Genomic DNA, 13,861 nt, shown 5'->3' with positions numbered 1-13,861 from the left:
TGCCATTAGACATTGATAAGAAACAAGGAAATTTGAGGCTATCCTTGCAAATGGAGTTTATCCAACCAAATACATTTATCATATTATATTTTGCGTGTGAGGGACATTAGAAATACCTACATACCCTTCACCTATTGCATGATTACAGATAGGTAAACCTTCCCAACTTCCTATTTAACATTATTAAGAAGCAAGCTTCTCTACTATAGTCAAAAAGTGGTTAGTCAGTCTCTCACCATGGTTTGATAAAAATATATGCAAAAATTGAATTAAATAAGAAAGCAATTGGATCATGGGAGGAATTCTTCCAGTTAAAGGAGGTATAACCTAGGTTGGTCATCCTTAGAGGCTAGGGTGTAGGATGAAGGGAAAGAACATTCACAAGATTCTAGAAAGTTGTCCCTGGAGCTGAAAATGCTCCTGAAGCATTGCCCTCTAGTCTTAAACAAAATAAGAAGAGGATTTACAAAGTTGAACCCTCCATTCTTAACAAAAAGAAAAGTAAAGAGGTAGAAATTGCTAGTGCTCCTAAAGCGCCATCATCTGTTAAGAATAGGTCATCCATTGAGAAGGAAAAAGCTTAAATTTTGGAACCTAAAGAAGAAAGGCTAGAAAAATCAAATGAGGAGAGTAACCTTAATGAACCCTTGTACTCTCAAGAGGAGGAAGACCTAGAAAAACCTCCTAAAGCACCCATGGTAGAAAAACTTGTTAGGAGGAAATGAAAGAGTTCCCCATGCTTGTCAACACCACCCACAAGGAAAAGTGCAAGATTCTCTGAGAGTAGGGTTCTAGAGGCCTCTATTTCCATAATTACCTTTGAAGTGTCAAAAAGTGAAAAGGAGTCCTCTTTAGGGGGGAAACTATTGCAAATTGAAGGTAGTAAAGCTAAGAGCAAAACCTAAAATCCCCCACCTGAAGCTGAGTGTAGTATTAATTATCTACTTATCGATAGTGATAAGGAGAATGATGAGATTAAACTGTCTAAGGAATTTGAAGAAAACCTTGCTATGCAAGACATTAGTGAAATTCTATAGAACTCCCTTTAGAGATCTATACAAAATTTAGGCCTAAAATTGTTAAAGAAGTATTGAAAAAATTGGATCAGAAAGGGTTGGACACATTAGTTGCAATAGCCACAAAATCCCGTAAGGAAGAAAAATAGGAAACAACTATTGTCATAAGGAAAAGGTGATTCTCCACACTACAAAATATTAACCAAAACTCATCATTTAGTGCCTAAATGGATAGATTTCTCTCATCATGAGCCATTTCCACCATCAGATTTATCCACACCTTTGTCTACAGGAATTAATTTCTTTCAACAATTTTAATGGGAAAGAGCTCAATAGAACTTGGAGAAAGAAAAATTAAGGCATGTTATTGATGAGTAGAGCTGCTAGTTGAAACAAAGTTTAGATTAGAATGAAGTTTTCAATAGAAGAATTGGGTAGATTACAAGATTGATTCCTGAGTTAATGGAATGTAGGTCGCCATTGTTCGTATATGCTTTGTTTCTTAAAGAACAATTTTCAAATTATAAGTTAACTAGAATTGTGGAAGGTCTTAACCCCTTTGTCTCCACCTTACATGAGTTTTATGATGCATTTCAATTTGTTCCTATGACTTTGAAAAATTTATTGTGTGAATTGTATCTTCACAATCCATGGGTGCCTAATGACACTGAATGGAACCCAGTCTTGTATGGAGGGGATGTGCAGTTAAGGGCAACAATGTCATGGATACAAAATGAAATAAGTAGAGAACATCAAGCTACACCCTACATGGAGAATGAGATGGCAACACCATTTTTCATGAGCTCAGAAGTCCAACATTCTAGATTAACATAATTGGATTGGATTTCTATTTTGGGCAATCCTATAGGACATGGTAAGGTGAGTATAGTCAAAGAGTGGGCTTTTATAGACTGGGAACAACACCTATCTTAGAATGTTGAAACAACAATTGTTACCTTAAGGCAGCAATGGGTTAGAATTCCACATGATATAAAAATAAGAGAACCCCACTCTCCACTAAATTTGACTCTTTCTACAATAAGGATTCCCTGGTAGATCAACTTGGGGAGAAATCAATGCAAACATTGCTTACCATTAAGGTATCAACCAACAATTCTCCTATAGCCACTACTAGCAGTAAATGATGATACAGAAGATAATGAAATGACTACTCAAGTTTTGCATTAGAAGAGGCTCAAAAAAAATTAAGATTGTTTCGATTATGTGAAAGATGAGCTAGGTGAAAGGACACCTAGTGATTGGAGAGTGCAGGCCTAGATAAATAACTTCATGATTGTTGGAGACTAGCAATATAGTTCAATTGGGGGGAATGATGAGCCTCTAAAAGGCCATTATTTTGAGAACCTTTTATCTTGTTTTTAAACAATTATCTTGCAAGAAATATTTTATGACTCTATGGTTTAAACAAAAGAACTTATTTTTTATGAATATCCTATTTATATGTTAATACATGAAGATTGAATTATAGATTGGTTCGGATATGTTGTGTTTTCCTGAATCTATGGCTTTCTATGGTTTAATGAATTAATATTACATGCTGATAAATATTTCCTTATCCATGCTATGTTTGGGTAGGTTCCTTGCTACAGTCGTAGGATTTGCAAGAGCTATAATTTGAACATTATACATTTTCTAACATTGATGATGAAATGAATGCACGTATGTAGAAGTTGTTGGGTTTAATGTTTTGTAGGTATTTTCCATGCATATTGAAGACAACATTTCAGTGCTAAGTCAAAACCTACTAGATGATTGATGAATTACCACGTAAGCAGATTATGGTGCAAATTCTATTAGGGTAGTGCACAAAGATAGCTTCCTCAACCTACTATATTCTTGGAGGAGTTAAAATGTAGTTAATAGTGTTTCTATTGTAAACTTTATGATCTGTAATTGATCCTTATTCATGGAGTGATCGTAGGAGTAGGAAGTTGTTGAGGCTTTCCTTTAAATTATTTTTGTTGTAACCTTGAAAGGGGATTTTGATCTTTCCCTAGTTTTAACTAGAAGGAAGATAGAATAGATTGTTATGTTCAAAAGAGTATAATCCTTTTTTCAAATGTAATATCTCATTATGAATAAAGAGTTCAAGTTTCAATCTTCAGGCTTGATTATTTTCTATTCACTCATCCGAGGGGGCCCACTTGGTGAGTGAACTGCTTTGGTAGAATAGATTTTATTTCTTTGTTTGTTTCTTTAAAAAGTAGATTTTTTTGTTCCCAAAGCCATTGATAACATAAACATTGAACTATTAATGTAGCATAGGTGAATAAATAGATTTACTATTTGCAAAATTGCTCTAAGATTTAAGGAAAATGTCATTTCATTTCCTAGCTTAGTTTCCTTCAACATTTCTTTCTTTTTGTAGTTGTAATGACTAGGGCCTCAACTAGAAAATAGAAAGGAAACTCAGTTGAAGGAGGAAAGTCATTGTCATCAAAATATTAGGATAAGGAAGAAACTAGTCACACTATTGATACCTTACCTCCTCTTAAGTGGAAGAAATTATAGAAAGAGTGTCATGCAACAACTATTGTAGGAGATTCCTCTAGAAAAAGAAGCAAGAAAGCCCCTAGGCCTTCATTTGAGACACCTATTAGGAGAAGTGTGAGATTTTCCACATACCCTAGTTTAAATATTTCTCTAGCTATCGCAACTATTAATTTTGAGTCCTCTAAATCTTTAGATCAAAATATGATTGAGTCAGATGTGAACATGCATAGTGATAAAAATATTGCACATGATATTAGTGATCAACAAAAGGATACTGAATTGTTAGACAATTTAGAAGTATCAAACAGGGAAATTTTTTTAAAAGAATTAGGACATGAGCATATGAGACATAAAAAAATTATAATTGAAGATGATCAAGATAATTCAAATTTAGGTAAATAAGATTTTGTATTTTAAAAAAGAGGGACAACTTTCAAAAGCATGAAATTTGAAGAGATTTCTAATCATGAAGAAGAAATAGCATATGGGGATAGGTGTTATTAGACATTAATGATCAAGAGGATATTCCTTCATCCTCAACAAGGGGTATTTTTAAATGAAAGCCTTGGAGTTGATTCATATTTTTGGAGTAAGGTAGTGGAACATATATTAAATGATGGTTTAGACACTTTGGCTCAAGCAGCCCAGCAATTTGAGGTAGAAAATCTAGAAAGGGCAATTGTGTTGTGGACTAGAATGAAACTAGGGAAAATAGAAGATGATGAGAGAACTACCTCTCTAGGATCTAATTGGATTAATATTTAAAATAGAGGACCATTTCCACCATATGATCTACTTATGCCATTAAAAGTAGGACTTTTTTTTATGCCAACTGATGTTAATAGAGAAAGCAATGTAGAGAGAGCTGAAAAATAAGTTGCAAAGGATCATTGATGAGAGGCATCAAGAGATAGTTAAAAAGGAGGATGAGATGTCAATGCTAATGAACAAGGTAACTAAAATTACCACCATGATACCTCAATTGATACAATGCAGACTACCTGCTTAGGTATATTCCTTGTATCTTAAAGAGAGACTTTTAAATTTCAAGATGACACATGTAGTTCAAGAACTCAATCCATCCTTAGATACCCCACATGAATTCTATGATTCCTCTCATTCCTCTCCTATAGAAATTAAAAATCCTCTACATGAATTGTATCTAAAAAATCATGCACTTTCCAATGATAAAGAGTGGAACCCACTCATTTATGTAGGGGATATTCAATTGTGTGCATATATTTCTTGGAGAGAAAATGAATTGATTAAGGATAACCAAGAAAGGATATATACATAGGAATAAATGTATATTCCACTGTTTCTTTGGCCTAAGGCTCAAGATGTCAATACTTATTATTACGATTGATTGAAGGTAACTAATACTGACACATGAAGTTTGAAAATCTATACTCTCGGCAAGGTTACCTATCCAAATTATGAACAAATGGCTAAATAGGAAGCACCAGAAGCCTTAGGCTCAATTATCCAAAGATGGGTCAGATTACTAAAGGATTTATAAGTTAAGGAGCTACATTTACATTAGAATTTCATTATGACCAATAGGAGAGCATCATGGTACATTATGCTTGGTAGCACTAGAAAAAGGTTTTGGATTCCTTTTAGGTTCCAACCTCCTTTTCTCATGCCACCACTTATTGGGATGAATGAAGAAGTTGAAGATCCTGATATGGAAATAGAAGTAAACATATGGGAACATTTGAAGAACACCAAAGGTCACTATTCGAGCTGAGCAGATGGTGCTACAAGGAAAAACACTCTAGGTTATTTCAGGATACAATGCTAGGTCAAGAAATTTATACTTGTTGGAGGACCAACAAGACATTAAGCTGGAGGGGATGATGAGGCCAATTAATGGCCTATATAGTTCCTTAGTTTTATGATGGCTTTAAGGTTTTTGTGTTTATGTCGTAAAGACTATTTGAAATTTTTTTTTTTATGAATTCTATTAGTATTATATGCATGTACTTATTTTGGTGTGATGTTTTGGGACTATGGGACTATAGTGGTGTAAATATTACTTATAATTAAAACAAAATATAAATCAATGATATATGTATAAATGATTTTTCTATCTTTTATCCTAAGTTTTATTGGGTAGGTTTTCCTATAGCCAACTTTCTTCCATAAGAATGAGTTAGTTACTATGGTAAATGATTTCTATAGATATTAATAGTATGGATATATGTTTTGATAGTTTCTATATGCTACTAACATTTTGTAGGGACAAGCCAAGTGGAGTAATGAAGCACCAACAAGTATGGAGTTGATGGATCGAGGATATAAATGTATAATGGAAGGTGGTTAACTAAAAGTTATTATCTTGTGATGTAGTCAAAATAGTAACCAACTACATGTCTATGAATCTAGTGTCACAAAGTGCTATATTTATGCAAGACTTTTTTGATGGATGAGGAAATATTTCATGTTGTTGTAACTCGTTAAATTCTTTTGCTAAATCCATGTCACTAAAGGGGTAGTGGATTTAGGAAATTTATTTTATTTAGTCTTCTATAAATAATTTCTCATTTGTACTTCTTGTAGTTAGTCAAGAAGTCAATTTTAATATGAACAATAATGGTAATACAACAGTTTTCATTTCAATTTTTACTCATGACATTTTGAGAATGAATAAAATGAAAGTGGTGATGTTCCCTCTATTATCTCTTGAGCATTCTTTTCATTTACTCATTCAAAGGGGGCACTTGGTGAGTGAATTCTATTATTATTTAGAATTACTTTCTTTCTTTTCTTGAAGTATCTTAGTACTATTTTGTTCCTACAACCATGTAGTAGCAAAACTAGTGGTTATTCCTACAACATAGGTAGGCAGAGTAGACTCCTATCTATAATTGAATTGCTCTCAATAGAGTACCTTTTTCTATTTACAAGTTCAACATTTAAGTTCTAAACATTTCATTTCCATATCTTAGCAATGGAAGTTAAGTTGGTTTAGATCATATACTTTACAGACACCATTTCAGTTTAACATCCCTAGCTGATATTGTAAATAAGTCTAATAGGTCATTTGGTTGTTGCTTGAAGATGTCTAGTCCATAAGTAATGGGTAAAATACTCTAGTTTCCAAACTAATTAATAAAAAAAGCATTATTTATGACATAATATTTTATAATATTAGTGGCCTAATAAATCTTACATCATATGCTTTCTCTAGTGGCACTTTCCTTTGGAAAGCAGACCAACCACCATGTAGAGGTAATGATAGCTCTCTAGGCTACTAGAATGGTTAAGGACATGGCTATTTCCAATATATGGTTGGAGAGAAGCTCCAAAAATATCATCAATTATTTGAAATGTACTACAAAACCTTCTTAGACTATTGATTATATAATTGAAAAGTCTAAAGACATCCTTACCACTATCAATAACTATTTTATTTCCCATGTTTATAGGGATTCCAATGTGGCCATTGACTCCTTAGCCAATGTAGCTATTAGACTCAATAGAAATATAAGGTGATAGGGTAATATGGCCCTCCCTACTAAGGTCATATCAAGTATTAATTATGATTTGATTAATGGTAAAGAAGGAAGAGTTCTCAATGATACTGATGGTACCTACTGGTGATGCCTTTATGCTTTAAAAGGATTTTTTAAAACATTATTAATTTAATTTATTTATTTATGGTAAAGAATGAAAAATTATCAATCATTCTGATAGTACCTAGAGGTGATATTTTTATGATTATAAGGCATTTTTTAATAATAAAGAACCCACAATTCTCAATGATGTTGGCAGTACCTAGAGGTGACGCTTTAATGTTAAAGAAGGAAGAATTATCAATGATGTCAATGATACCTAGAGGTGATTTTTTTATGATTACAAAGATTTTTTAATCATTATTAATTTAATTAATTAAATAATGGTAAGGAAGGTAGAATTCTCAGTTGATTTAAATAATGGTAAAGAAGGTAGAATTCTCAATGATGTCAATGGTACCTAGAGGTGACGCTTTTAAGATTACAAGGTATTCATGTGATTGCAAGGACATGTTGTATTAATTTCATTTTTTTCTTCTATATTTTGCGAGTAAATTTTTATCACTCTTTTCTTCATTCTTATTCATAACTAGTTTATTGAACACAAATGTTTCCCTGGTCAATTTTTAGTGTTTGAGTTATAAAATAAAAGAATGGGTGGCTAATGAAGACATAAAGATCCACTCCATTGTGAGAAATGGTCAAGAAGAACCAAGGTTTGGAGGATATAACATAAGGGTGGTTTTACACCATTTATGTAGAGGTTGCATTGGGGGAAACTTGAAGTGACCAAGGTTTTTCTTAATAGATAGAATGATGGCTCTCTAGAGATATTTGGTAGGAGGGTTACTATCATGCAAGACATCATTTCCTATAGTTGGGAACAAGTTCTACAAGGACATGAAGATTTACGAGGCCACTATTGAGGTGTTCCCTAAAGAGGATGATGGGTGAGATGCCCTCATTAAAGATGGTAAGATATACTACTTGCTAAATGTTATTAGAAAACTTTGTGTTAGAATTCCTTAGAATAACTGGGCTACGGGGGAAAATCATTTACTCAAGGTCCAAATGTATAAATAAAACTTTTCTCAACTTAGTGAACCCATCAAACATTTATCATCATGCATGCATCCATAAGATTATGCAATCACTTCAAACTTGTAAGTTATTGTCAAATCAACTTGCAAAAATGTAAACATGAAACATAACAGATTCAACAAAATGTTTGACACAATGATTTACATGGAAATCCAATTTAGGAAAAACCACCAATAACATGCTACTTTTTTTCACTCTTTTGAAGTGATGCCCTATGAAAGGCCAACCTTATTAAAGGTTACAATATACACAGTTAAATGTGACACTATTAAAGGATTTCAATCACCCTATTAGGAGTGAACCTTGTTAAAGGACTTTAGGAAATTGACTTGGAATGTCACCTGGTTCATGGATTTACAAATGACTGTTAGTTCAACCTTAATGCAAAGGATTTAGCCTAGACTGATACAATTATTAGAGAGTAATAGTAAGGCTTGATCTAATAACAACATACAACTGCATTTGTAGATTATAGATCTCTATTTCAGTCCTCCATTCTACTTGGTCTTCACACATTTTAGTTCTAATAGCTTGTTCACCCTTCAAGAATTCATACCCTTAAGCCTTCTTGCTTAACATGCTAATGCAAAATCTTCACTTAGGTCACTTAATGAAGAAATGCCCCTTGACTCATTATCTTCCTTAGGTTCTCACACATGACAACCCTAGCTTTAACTAGCCATCCCTATAAATAAGAAATTAAGATCTTTTTTTGTTCATTTTCCATCATCGAATTTAGGGCTAGGACAAATTAGGTAGGATTCAATAAATCTATCCCTAATTCCATATCACTTCTTGAAAATTCTCCTTCAATCCTCTTTGAATTCATCTCAAAATGATTAACCATGAATTCTGTGCCACCAGCTCATCAATCTTATCTTTCACTTGGTTCACATAATCCAAGAAAACAAACTTGTAAGCTCAGATCCCTCGAATTCACGATCTTTCTAATAATGTTGGCACTCAACATTAGCTTTGCTTCTGATGCTCGACACATACTATGTTGCTAATCATCCTCTATAAAATCACTTGGCATGAACTAAAGTTTACTCGTGCTCAACATCAACTAAACTTTATTTGGCATTAACTACTTTGCTTAGCATTCACTAAAATGAACTTTTTACTTGACTCCAACTGATTTTTTGCTCGACTTGTAGTAGCTTTTCTCAACACCTACTATCCATTCAGTCAAGCTTAGCAAACAAAGTTAATTTAACCTGTTCTTCCTAACTTGTTTAGTGTCGCCAACCTTTGCAACCTTAAGTAGATTATCAATACATTATGATATCATTATCTTAGCTGATTCTTGTATTCCTTTGTATATCATAACTCAACCTTTCCTCTAGGTGCTTTTGTTACATCTTTTTTATCAAATCCTCTTCATCAATCAAAAAAGTGATGGTACTTAAATCATATAAGTAATGATCTTACCAGCAAAAAAGAAGGTTTGACATCAATGAATAAAAAATGATTGAAACACATTTATCACGCTTGTATCAATCTATTCTCAACAATCTCCTTCTTCAACAATATCCCTCTTTAGCATTGATGGCAAACCAAACTAATCAACCAAACTGACTAGGTTAAAATAGTAAGACCAACAAAATATTAAAAAGAAAATAATTCCTTGTATTGAAATCTCTCCCTTTATCAGCAACTTTCATCTTCTCAATAGGTTACAAAACTTTGTTGTGTCATCTTTATGACTCCCTTTGAATTACTTCTTATATATCCCTTCTATAATTATTTCCCTCTTACTAGGTAGATGTTATCAATAGCTACACTTTCTTTCTGTCAACATTTAACATTTCTCCCTCTTTCTTGTATTTTCCTTGATCAACAACTATCTCCCTCTTTGACAACAATGCCAAAGAATTTTCATCTTAACATGTATATATGAACTTCTTTAGTTTCTTTTGTGTCACCTTATTTGTGGCTAATTTGTATTTTTAGCTCTTTGATTACTTTAGGCTGCTCCTGAAGTAAGATCCACTACATCAATTTGTAACATGTGTCAATCAACTCGTTTAATGTACGACACTTCTTTTGTTACTTAGATAGCCTTTAGTAGGGGTGTCACCCCTAGTTTACCTCTTAGATACTCATGAAAATCCTTAGGTAATGCTTTTGTGAAGATATCAACAATTTTCTCTTTTGTTTTAACATATTCCATCTTCACCTCTTTGTCTTGAACTAATTCTCTCAAGTAATGATACTTGATCGCAATGTGCTCTGTCTTTGTGTGCATCACTAGATTATTTGATATATTTATAGTACCTATATTATCACAATAAAGTATCACTGGTTCTGTGATCTCTTCCTTCATGCCTTTGAGTAGCTGTTTGATCCATACAATATTTGTACAATTTACAACAATAGAAACATATTCAGCTTCAATAGTAGATTGTGAAGTGCAGTTTTTTTTCTTGCTAGTCCATGTAACCAGCTTCTTGCCTAAGAAAAATGTTCCTCCACTTGTGTTGTTTCTATCATCAATATTTCCAGCCCAATTAGCATCATTATAGGCTCTTAATTGAAATTTCTTATTTTTCTTATAGTATAGATCATATTCCTCTATTCCTTTCAGATATCTATTATTCTCTTTACAACCATAAAAAAATTCTCCCTGGGATTAGTAGAGAATCTTCCAACTATCCCTAGAGATAATGCAATGTCAGATCTACTATGTACTACATATTGTAATTTACCAATCATAGACTTGTATAAGGTTTGATTCACCTCAGCTGAATCATCATTCTTTGATAGTTTAAGTCCTATCACAATAGGTGAACTTACTAGTTTGGAATCCTCTAATCCAAAAGTTTTCAGTGTCTCCTTGACATACTTTGATTGAGTGATGTATATACCTGTTGAGCTATCATTTTACATGATTCTTAATGACAAGAATCCTTTTGAACTCCTCTCTTGAAAAATCAATTTAGGATCAACTCCAAGGTTCCAGGCACAATCTTGTGACCTACTAGAATCCACTCAATTGAAGATAAACATATTTTTTCACAAGGAGGCCTTTGTTGGTTCTAATCAATTTTGGATAAGATTTTCAATCTTCTTGGTATCTCAAAAAAAAAACCACAAAAAGATAAATATATTTTTCTATTTTTCTATTTTTTAATTAATGCAATCCAATAATGCAACTATATGAATTCCTAATTTAACCAAGTGTTAGTAAAGCAAATAATGAAAATAGGGTAATAAGAAATTTAAGTAAATGACTTTAAAAGTAAAGTCCTAATGGACATAAGCTATAGAAACAATGCGTCTACGAGTTAAACTTTAGAAAAGATCAGTAGGTAACCAATGAAAATAGGAGCAACACTTTCTTGATTCCATTGATGCAATCATTGATGGAAATTTAGTAATTGTAAGATGTTTCACTTTTCATCAGATTGCAAGGCCACAGAAAGTGCACTCATGCAAGACAAAAAGCTATGCAGGAACAATAAGGTGATCTCTTCTCAAACTAACTATGTTAGTAGAATTTCTAAAACCATAGCAAACACTAAAATTCAAAGATCGCACAATCAAAATAACACAAAAAAACTATTAGCTGAATTACATTCCAGGAACATACATTAACAAAATATAACACACTTAGGCAAGAAGCATTACATTCCAAATGCTAGCACCAACAGCACATATTATTGCATCAAAATAATAGACTGGAATACATATTACATTCCTCAATTTATAGGAAATCGTATCCTCAATTTGTGTTGAAAGTGAGAGATCTCTTTATGTAAACATATGCTTCTACACTAATAAAACAAATCTATTCATGTACAAACTAACTCTCTAACATGTGCTTAGTAGGACGCCATCCTTATTTATATCATTAAATGGATGCATGAGCCTTTACATGTCTTAAAAAAAAGAAAGCATGACAAAATAAGAAGAAGAAAGTCATTAGATGATGTAGCAGTGTCTAGAAGTGCCAAAAATAGAAGCTTCATCTTCACTAGGTGTTTAAAGGAGTTGAAAAACCATTAGAATGTGTTTCTAATGCATGGAAAGCTCTAAATTTGGAAATGGAAGTTAACTATTGGCACAGCTCTAGCTTCTTCAAAACTTTCAGCATACATCAAAAGTAGTGCACCTAGCTTACTTGGCGCACCTATGCACATTAGAAGCAAGTCCAAAAAATGCAAAATTTTACCAAGTGTCAAAACTGAAATTCTAGCATCTAGGTTTTGTTCTCCTTTACACCAAAGCTATGTTAGGGTATTATCTCTTGAATTTCTCAATAATCTCCATGACTTGGGTTGCATCTAGAAAATCTACAGCTTCATATTTATCCTTCACTTTCTACCTATAATTTCCTGCCTCGATGCGAGTTTCTGCAAAATCTCCTAGTTTTACATCCAATACTAGTAATGCTTCTTCAGTCCTAAATGCTTATCTAATATCACCATCATTAGAAGCTTCTTCAAAAGTCTTCTAGAACTGTTCAACAACAACTTCTATAGTCATCAATTTATCCCTTGAACCATCTTAAAAAGTGTCTAAGCACATATCACTATAATGTTTCTCTGCCTCCAAAATTTTCTCTTTTGTTTGATCCTTGAGCTTATGAATATCCACATGCAATTTTTCCATTACTTTATTGCCATCCACAATCTTCTCTATCCAATCATCAATTTTATCTAACCCTTCTACTGTATATACCTCCATTAACATCTGATACCTTTGACCCTTTATGGATTATAATGCCTGCATGTCTTTTCCCTGGGTATGTACTTCATCTATTAACCTAAAACCCTAGTTCAAGATAGCAACTAGTTTATCTGCATTATTCTGCATATGGTGTAGTGGTTTAAGATTTCCTTGTATAATTTGCACACCTTTGTCTTGAAAAATTTCTCACCATTGCTGAAAAGCCTTCAAAGAATGGATCTAACTAAACAATCTCCTTGCCCCTTTTCTCCAGTGCTGTAGTTAAAGTCTCTTTAGGATTTTTAGGATCTAATGGACCAAAAACTTCATTTAGATACCCCTTTAGGATCTCATTTTCCTTCTGTATTAATCAATTATGTGTCATCCTACTCTAAGTGCCTAAACACTTCTCTAATTCTCATTGTCACCATTAGTTTGGCAGTGTCTATAGTGGGTTTCTCATATACAACCTCCCTAATTTGATAAAATTTTGGAGTCAATTCCTTAATATCTGCCTGTGGAGGAGGAATAGCAACATGAGCAAACAAATCCTGATTCTGATCACTCATCACAAAGACTAGTCCTCATGCATCTTTTGGAGTCAACCCAAGCATCCTGAGTGCTTCAATCAATTCTCTCATATCCTCTTCCTCAGTGGAATATTGCTACATTTTGTTTCTAATCACCTCTTTCCTCAATCATCTTAGAATATGTTACATTGGAGATTTACCTTTTGAAGAAGAAGGATTTTCTTCTACTATTCTCTTCCCCTTATCACTCCTCTCTTGAGTCTTCTCCTTTTGTGGGAGATCCACATCAGGAGTCTTTGTATCTATAGAGTCCATAGTTCTTACCTCTATGTCTTGAGAAGTCTGCTAAGGTTGCTCACATATTTGTCCTCCTCAAATACTTCATTGGTAGGTATTTGTTGTGGCTCTTCTTCCTACTCAACTTGGACCTATTCTTCGTCATTTCTTAGAGGGAGAGGAGTAGCTAAACCTTTATCCACGCAAAATGTTCGTTGATTTGGTGATGGTGGAG

This window comes from Cupressus sempervirens, chromosome 4 (genome assembly GCF_028749045.1).
Source record: "Cupressus sempervirens isolate cs-2001-9-10 chromosome 4, ASM2874904v1, whole genome shotgun sequence".
In the NCBI taxonomy this organism is placed as follows: Eukaryota; Viridiplantae; Streptophyta; class Pinopsida; order Cupressales; family Cupressaceae; genus Cupressus; species Cupressus sempervirens.
Note: the sequence above shows the minus strand (reverse complement) of the source record.